This window comes from Sciurus vulgaris, assembly GCF_902686455.1.
Source record: "Sciurus vulgaris genome assembly, chromosome: 8".
NCBI classification, from domain to species: domain Eukaryota; kingdom Metazoa; phylum Chordata; class Mammalia; order Rodentia; family Sciuridae; genus Sciurus; species Sciurus vulgaris.
This window is the reverse complement of record NC_136468.1, coordinates 7790030-7798772: the sequence shown is the minus strand read 5'-3', so window position 1 is coordinate 7798772 and position 8743 is coordinate 7790030. Positions and strand designations below refer to the sequence as shown.

The window sequence follows — 8743 nt, the reverse complement described above, 5'->3', positions numbered from 1 at the left end:
TTAAAGATGGTAGAAATTAAATAAAACCCTTACTATATTAATAAGTGAAGAAAAGAAACAGCGTATTCACCCACCCATTTCCTTTCTTTGATCTCTTTACCAATTTCACCAGTCAAGGCTCTGTAGTATCTATTAGGGTGTCTTTATTTTGGTCTGTGATGGGTTTCCCCAAATTGGTTGTTAGCTCCTAGGATTCCTTACTTTTTCTTTTCCTGTAGCTCCACTTCCTCACCCAATAATAGAAACACAATACTGGTACTTGATGGTATTGATTTTTTAAATGTTCAAACTAAGAATAAAATGAGTGGAAAGCCTGGAGACAGCTAGCAAAAGACTAGTCAAGTGCAGTAGTGAGAAGGGGGGAAAGAGTAGAACAAGGAGTTCAATCTGTTACTGACTGTGAACAATCAATTGAGATAACTCACTACCTTCGGACCAGCCAAGGAGCTGTGTTGCTGCTGGAACTAGTTAAAGCCCAAATATTTTCACACTTTTACGTTGTGGTGACATTTCAACAGTCGTGTGTTCGTGTCTGCATTTACAGTAGCCGTGCTACCTGCCCTTCGGGTGGGAATTCCCCCGAGGACCTACTTCTCAATAGGTGAGACGAATGTGTTTAACAAGAAGCAGAAGCTGCTGCGTCTTGCTGAGCATCCTGGGAAAGGGACATGCAAATTTAGCACGCGTCACCAGTCTCCCGCCTCCAGTCTTGCGTGGCTCCGCGCCACGGGGCCCGGGAGAGCAGCCCCCTCGGCGCTGACGGCCTGGGGTTGCCGTGAGACCCCCGGGGCGGGGGCGGGGGCGGGGGCGGGGGCGGGGGCGGGGGGAACGTGCCCCGCGCAGGGCGGCGCTTCCGCCTCCGAGCGCCGCCGAGCCCCGCGCCCCGGGACCCCGCAGGGCAGAAGCGCCTCCCACGAGCCCGAACGGGCGGAGAGCGGGGCGGCAGAGGGCAGCCGGCCGGCGAGGGGCGCCTCAAACGCCAGCAGCCTGGACGCTCCCGAGGACGGCAGACTCGACCAGGACGAGGGGCACAAGCAAGGGGACCGGTGTCCCCGAAGTGCCCGAGAGGCACAGCTCGGGAAGACCCGGAGCTCGCCCGCCGCAACGACAGCAAATGGACCGCAGGCCCGTGTCCGGATCAGCGAGGCCGGGCGGGCCTCAGGCCCGGAGTGCCCGGCTCCCACTTGCCCCCGACGACCCAGGGCTCTTCCTCCGGCACGAGGAGCCCCGAGCTGCAGGGGTGCAGGGAAGGCAGGCAGCGCCCCCGGCGTCAAATCTTCAGGCCCAGACTAAATGCCCCAAGTACCCTCAGCTGGGGAAGCAGGATCGCAGACTGACTCCTCCTCGTAGCTGGGACCATACCCGGTGCGTGGCAGGTGCCCAATAAACGTCTGCAAAGAATGAGTGAATGAGGCCGAGGGCATGACTCGCCCCAGGAATTTAGACATAGGTAAGAGTCCTGATTTTCAAAAGAGAGGGAAAACGGGAGTAAGTGTTTCATATATTACAATCTCTAAACTGATGTTGCTGCCTGGCAAAATTCCAGAGTGGATTAAGAACGAAGCAGATGTGCATAGGAGCTAACTTTGAAATTAATGAGGGAAAAGTTGCACACCAAAAATAGGTTAATTTCTTTTGTTTTTAGTAGCACAGCTTGATTGTACTAAATTGCTTGCATCTTCCCTGTCTTTGCGTGGGCTGGGGGTGTCCATCAATACACAGATGAGTGTAAAAAAAATCATGATACATAATGTCCAATGGAAGATTATTCGTCATAAAAAGGAATGAAGGTTTGATACATGCAGCTGTGTGATGAACCTTGAAAACGTTATGGTAAGTGAAAGAAGACACAAAAGATTGTAGAGTAAATGATTCTACTTATAGGAAATGTCAGAATAAGACAGTCCATAGAGATGGAGTGGAGCTTGGTGACTGACAGCCCAGAGGGTGATTGCTTATGTGTGTGGGCTTTCCTTCAGAGGCGAATAAAATGTTTTAGAAGTAGAGGTGATGGTTGCACAACATTGAAAACGTACTAAATGCCTATGAATTGCCTATGAATTAATAAAATGATTAATTTTAAAAAATTGGCAAACTCGGGCTGGGGGTGTGACTCGGTGGAGCACTTGCTTCTCAGTGCATGAGGCATTGGGTTCGAACCTCAGCACTATATAAAATAAATAAATAAAATGAAGGTATTTATCTATCTACAACTAAATTTTTTTTTTTTAAATTGGCAAACTCCACCCTATTTTTTTTTAAAATAATGCTATCATTATCTACTAGATTTGGCCCTCATGGCAATCCTGTGGAGGGAGTAGGATTGGTAATATTTTTTCTAGTTTTGTGGTTAAAAAAAAAATGAGGCTGGGAGGTTTGCCAAGTTGATAAGCTAAGTGGTGTCAGCTTAGCTCAAACAACAGGTCCCTGATTCCAGGCCCGAGTGGCATCCCTTTTACCCTGTCCTGCTGGCTTAGCGCCCTCCTTGGAGATCCCGTGGCTCTGTGGACAGTGGGCAGAGGAGGCCGAGGGCACTTTGAGGCCATCTGCAGAGGTCCTGCCCTTGAGCCACAGTCAGCCCTGTGGTGCTGCAAGGCAGGACCACTCCCCAGGTGTCAAGTCTGTGGGCTGCACCAGGTAGGATCCCTGCAGAGGCAGAGCCCTGTGGGTGACACAGATTTGCTTCTTAATAAGTTGACAGTGAAGGTGCCTGTTGAGAACCTGTGTCTGTCTTAGACGTTGACTCTATTAAGCAGGCAAAGGGAAGGGAGCCTCCCCTGATCTTACCATCATAATCCCTCCCCACAAACCCCCAGGGTGCTTTTGAGGTTTTCTCCCTCATCTGTGTGCCCTTCCAGCCCAGGTGACCTGTTTCCAACCCTTTCCACCCTCCCTCTCCCTACTGAAATCCACCTGTGGTGGAGCCATTTTTTTGCCAGATCTGTAACCTCCACAGCCCAAGGTCATTTGCCCCCTGGGAGCAGTAGTCATTGCCACATGCTTTCCCCGGTGTCCTCTGGAGGCTGGCTCAAGTCACCTGGTTTTAGAGTCGCCAGGGTGCAAGCAGGCTGGGAAGGTTTGGGAGTACAAGAGCCACCCAGCCCTGACCCCTCCTGTGTCGGGCCTCCCTCAGACTCCTCATATTTTACTTCCCTGAATCATAGGGAAATAGGAGGCCAAAGAGCACAAACACCTGGGGAAATGGCATTTAAAATTGTATGATTACAAAAAATAAAACAAACCCCCAAAACAGATCCAAGGAAATCAGCGTTTTTCCCATGATGCACCTGAACATTCATCTGGAGAGGTGGGGTTTGAGCAAATAAAGCTAAAAAAGACTAGAAATAAAAAGACATCCCGGGCTTCCACAGTTCCATCAAGGAGGTGAGTGCATAGGGCCAGAGCTGAGAAGCTGGCACCTGCTTGGTTGTTTTTTAAGGCCTAGATGGCAGCACAGGCTGCAGGGGTCCTTGGAGTAAGGACTGGCCCACCGGGGAACGCCCTGCCCAGGCTTCCAGGATTGCAAGTCTTGCCCCTTTCTTTTCAGGTAACTGACACCCCCAGGCATGACCAGCCCTGGAGCTCTGGGCCTGGCACCATCGCCCAAGGGACACAGAAGCACGTGTCCCCTCCCTCCCTGAGGAGCATGGTCCATGCCGTGGAAGCCCTCCTTTCAGTCGCTCAGCACACAGAGGGTCCTGACATGCCTCCCCACGGCCCCACCAAGGTGCTGCCTGCTGATGCGGTGGCCTTGGCAGGCGTGGGAGTGGTGTTTTTCGTGACGTCAAGGTGCCTTTCCGGGGTTCCCTGGATACAGTCCCCCACTTCCTCCCAGCGCTTGCTAAGTCAGGAAGAATTTAAACCCTGTGAAACAGCCCTGCTCTGACTTCTCTAGCATTGGAATGGACTTAGCCTGGCCCGCTTGCCTCGTGCCGTGGCCCCGGCTTCCGGGTTTTCTCCTACACAGATGTCACCTTCCCTTTTAAGGAACCTGCCTTTGTCCCCACCTCTGCTTTCCTTACAAACAGAGCCTCATAGGACCAGAGCCAGCTGGGCCCTGGAGAGGTTTAAGGGATATTGCTTTCCTCACCAGCCTGGCCCTAGCCGGGTATTTTTTTCTAAACAGCCTTTCTTAGGAGGGAGACCCGTGTCTTTTTGACCTCCGTGTGACAAGTATGTATTGTAAATAGTCCCTTTCTGAAAGCAGCAGGCCCCCTCCACCCCTTGGGTTTTTAAGCCCAGAGGGGAATCAGGAAGGAGGGGTAAGAGATGACTTACCTGTGATCAGAAAGATAATTGTAGGGCCACTTGAGGGTTACTGCCAGGTAGCCATGAGATGGTGGCATCAGGAACTTGAACTGGTGACAGCTAAGGGGACAAGCAGAGTCTATACCCTCTACTAATTCAGCAATAAGGCAGAAAGCCTCAAAATCTCCAGATTCCTATCCCTGTGTAGGTGGGTTTGTGTTTGCAGTGCTGGGGGGCAAACCCAGAACCTTGTGCATGCTAGGCAAGAGCTCTGCCCCTGAGCTACACCCCTTACCCCTTGGTAGTTTTGAATACAGTAGTAGTTCCTCTCTTATCTGCAGCTTCAGTCACCTGCAGTCAACAGAAATCTGAAAATATCAAATGGAAAATTCCAGAAGTAAACAATTCCAAGTTTTAACTTGCATGCTGATTTGAGTAGCATAAAATCTCCTGTTGTCCGACTCCATTTCACCCAGGACATGTGCTGTCCCAGTGCTGGTGTTCAAGTAACCCTTACCTGGTACATAGCAACACAGACACTGTCCACCTCACTTCATCACATGGCACTTTATCACCTCACATCATCACAGGCAGGATAAATATAGCGTATTTTGAAAGACCACATTCATATGGATTATATAGTATGTTTTTATAATTTTTATGTTTTTATGTTTTTGTTCTATCATTAGTTGTTTAATTTGTAAACTTTATTTTTTAAAGCATTCTTTTATTTTTTAACCTTTCTTTATTTGTATATGGTGCTGAGGATGGAACCCAGTGCCTACACATGGTAGGCAAGCGCTCGTCCACTGAGCCACAACCCCAGCCCCTGGAAACTGTACTAATAGGCATGCTCGTATAGGAAAAAACGCCATGTACTCTAGGGTTCCTTTCTATCCAGTTTCAGGCATCCACTGGGGGTCAGAACATATCCCACATGGATAAGGGGGAGCTGCTGTAGCTGGAAGGATCCTGGTAAGTTCTGTGCTTCGGGCAAGCCTGTCCCTTCTCCAGGACTGTTTCTTTAAAAGGAGTTGGAAGCATCAAGGCTTCGGACCAAACTGGAGATTCAGGGGAGTGTTGGCAGATGGCCCTGCCCCAGGAGACTCATGCAGCTCCTATAATTAATTCACTCCTGTGGTGACCAAAAGGCCATCACAAAGAAATGGCCCCCTAGAATGAGACACAGAGGGTCTCTGTGGGGCACGCTCTAGGGAACAGGAAGGGCTTGGCCAGGAAAGGTCCACTGAGCATGGTGTTGAGGTGACCAAGGGATGGAGCACATCTGCCTGGCTGCCTGGCAGCCCTCAGACGTGGCTGAAGCATCCCATGCCCCCAGGAAGCTGGTCAGACGCCTGCCTCCCGGCAGCCCCAGTTCTAACTCCAGAACTCCAGCTCCTCTGAGGGAGCGCAACTGTCAAGGCTCCGCTGCTCCTGGGACGGGACGTCCTCTCCTGGGTTTGTTGCTTGTGATTATTTCGTCACTGGGGCTGCGGGGGGAGGTATGGGTTTGACTGAAGTCAGAACTTCCCAGGTGAATGCAGTGCTTAAATGCCCTTCCTCTGGACCACACAGTACTGACAAAGCAATTTGAATTAGATCCGGTATTTGAAATTTGGCTGATGTTCATAAAAATGCCTGATTTTTCTTTAAAAGTCAGAAGTGACCAGAGGCAGCAGTGCCCCCCCGCCCCCGTCCCCCAGGGAGGATGTAGGAAGGACCTCAGGTGCTCCCTGCCTGTTACTCTGGCCTTGAAGGTCTGAAATTTCCAGCCAGGCTCAACTATCTCTCCTCCCCAAGTAGGAGGCTTCTGTAGCAAGAACAGACCAGGAGCATCCAAAGGCCTCCATTTTCAACGGTAAGAGGAGCCCACCTGTCTGTGGATATATCTGAGAACTCAAGGCTAGCCTTTCCCACTCAATTCCTTCTCCAGGCCCAGCCGCCGCTTCCTCCAGGACTGCTGCTCAGTCTGTGTTTACTAACACGTGATCCTTTGTTCCTCTCCCTCTCTACAGTATCTTGGTAACCCAAGACTTGAACACACTGACTAGAGAACTAAGCTCGTTTTGTTTTGGGCTCATGCAGAGGAGAGGAGCAGAGCCAGAGGCTGATGCTCAAGGGGGCAGGAGAGCCCCTCCCGGCCTGCACCGCAGCCTGGTCTCCCCAGGGATCTGCAGTCTTGCAGTGATCCATTTAAAGGTGTTCAGTGATCACGTGCCCAGTGCCAGGGGCCTCCTGCCTCCCTTTCTTCCCAGTCCCACTTAACAACAATGTGAGCACAACTGCTTTACCTTGTAACCCTTAAAGTGGATTGAGTTCCTCTTTGATATAAAAGTAGTCAAGTAATTATAGTAATTGTGTCCTCTCGGGTTTGATCTCTGCCACTCTGGCCAGCCCTTCAGGAGGTGGGTGACGTAACAGCTGTTACTGCTGAGGCTGTGCTGCGACAGGTGGGCTCCTGGAGCCCTTGCTGGTCAATGGCCTTCATCGGAGCTCGGCCCACTCTGGCATATGCCCTACATATAAAAAGCCAAGCTGGATTTTATAACAAACCTTTCAAGATAAGCAATGAATGGGCTCATTTATTCAGGACAGCAGAAATCTCAGGACCAATCATTCTTAAGAGCCCCCCACCCCCACCCCATCTAAGCATGTCATAGGATTAAATTTTAACATGAGCTTTGCTGGGGACATTTACACCACAGTATTTGCTGCACATTTAGGTGGTGCTGGTGCTGGGGAAAGAACACTGGTTCTGAGTTCTAGTTCTGACTTCCCAATTTATGGACCAATGGTCTGGGAGGGAATTGTTCTCTCCATTCTCTTCCATTTATCCAGGATTGAGGTGACAAGACCTGTTTTGCCTGCATTATAGGGGCAGAATGTGGGGGCATCTGGGAGTTGGCCCCAGTGTCGGCTGGTTCAGTAGGCCAGGGTTGACATCCAGGAATCTGGATGCCTTTTATACACATTTGTGTACCTGTGTCTGCACTGTGCTAGGTCAATGGCCAGGGCTAGCCCCTCAGAGCAGGCAGGAGACAGCAGGCAATAGCTGCAACGGAAGGGAAAGGCCTTCAGGTGTAGCACTGCAGGGCTCTGCAGATGCTCGGGTTGGCAGCTGACATCCTGTGCCTCAGTATCCTTCTCCAAGCAAGAGGATCACGTCACCAACTCAGCACACACTAGGTTAGAAAACCATTCACAAGAGGAGTTGTGCCGCCTCTGGCCAGAACACCAAACCCGGGACTCAGCAGCTTCCATGTGACCGTGAGCCAGCCCCGCCCATGGGTACTGCTGCCAGCACCGTGCTAAACCCCGTACACACGTATCTATTTACAGATACTCTGTGAAGCTTGTTATCTTTATTTCACAGATGGGAAAATAAACTCATTAACTTGCCCAAAGTCACACAGCCCAACAGTACAACAAGCCTGGATTAAGGCTTTGGTAAACAGTGGATGCCAAGTCCCTCATACCTTGCAGGCACCTAATTGATTCATGGTAAAAGTTTCATAGTTAAATAACAGACCCCTCGCTTCAAGCCAGCCTTCTCAGGTCCACTCACCCTCAACATCTGATCTGCCTCAGAATCCTGCAGATCTTGCTGCCTCTCAGCCCTGGTGGATGAGTCTATCTATGCCTAGGACACTGGTTTACCCCGTTTCTAGAATACAGTGAGCATATGAATCTCCTGGGATCTTCTACACAAGACTGGCTCAGTAGGACTAGCTGGCCTGAAATTCTGCATTTCTGACAACTAACTAGGTACTCTGAAAGCGGGGGTCCCAGCACCTACCCCTGTTCTCTGCCTGGCTCCAGCCAAATCATCTTTGGGGTCACAGCTTAAGTGACTTCAGAAGGGACCCTGGCCCTCAGCTGAAAGGCTACCACCCCCATTCCCTGCTGGAGACCAGCCCCCTCCTCCTGGCCTTCCTACTGGCACACGGTGGGAGCCCCCCAGGGCAGGAGCCACTGCTCCCCTGGCAGTGCTGAGTGACCTTCCCTCCAAGGACAGGCCTCTGAGCACTGCAGCCACACTCCTGAGGAGAGGCCCAGCCCAGAAGGGGTTTGGGGGCAGCAGGCGCAACGCTCCAGAGACCTAGGACTCAGTCTGCACGCCCACTCACAGTCCCTCTGCCTTCGCCAAACAACTAACAACAGACGTGGAAAAGCCCACCTTCCTAAGAGACCTGCCATCAGCCCAGGCGCTACTGAAGAGCAGCCTCTCCGGTTTCTGTCAGAATCAGGTGAGAGCTGGAGAGGAGATGGGGGAGAACGGGGAGGTGGCTCTTCTCGAACTCCAGGCTGAGAACTCATGGCGGATCCCCAGGCCCCAGAGCACCCTCCCTTCTCAGCCCCTGCGCAGCGCGCGGGGCCACCTCCTGTCTCTCCCTCCCCAGCACAGCAGCCTACTCCAAGCAGGAAGCCCCTTGCTCAGGCCAGGATGGCCCCCTTGGGGCTTTCAGGGGTCAGTGAGACTACATGTGCTCTGCAG

The 8743-nt window shown here is 51.5% G+C and overlaps 1 long non-coding RNA gene across 1 annotated transcript; it reads left to right on the top strand.

The window, feature by feature from the left end:
- Positions 1-815: 815 nt before the first annotated feature.
- Positions 816-6597, top strand: LOC306667071. The gene is made up of 2 exons (XR_013765442.1): positions 816-1450; positions 6264-6597. It is a non-coding gene; the product is annotated as an uncharacterized lncRNA (long non-coding RNA).
- Positions 6598-8743: the final 2146 nt, after the last annotated feature.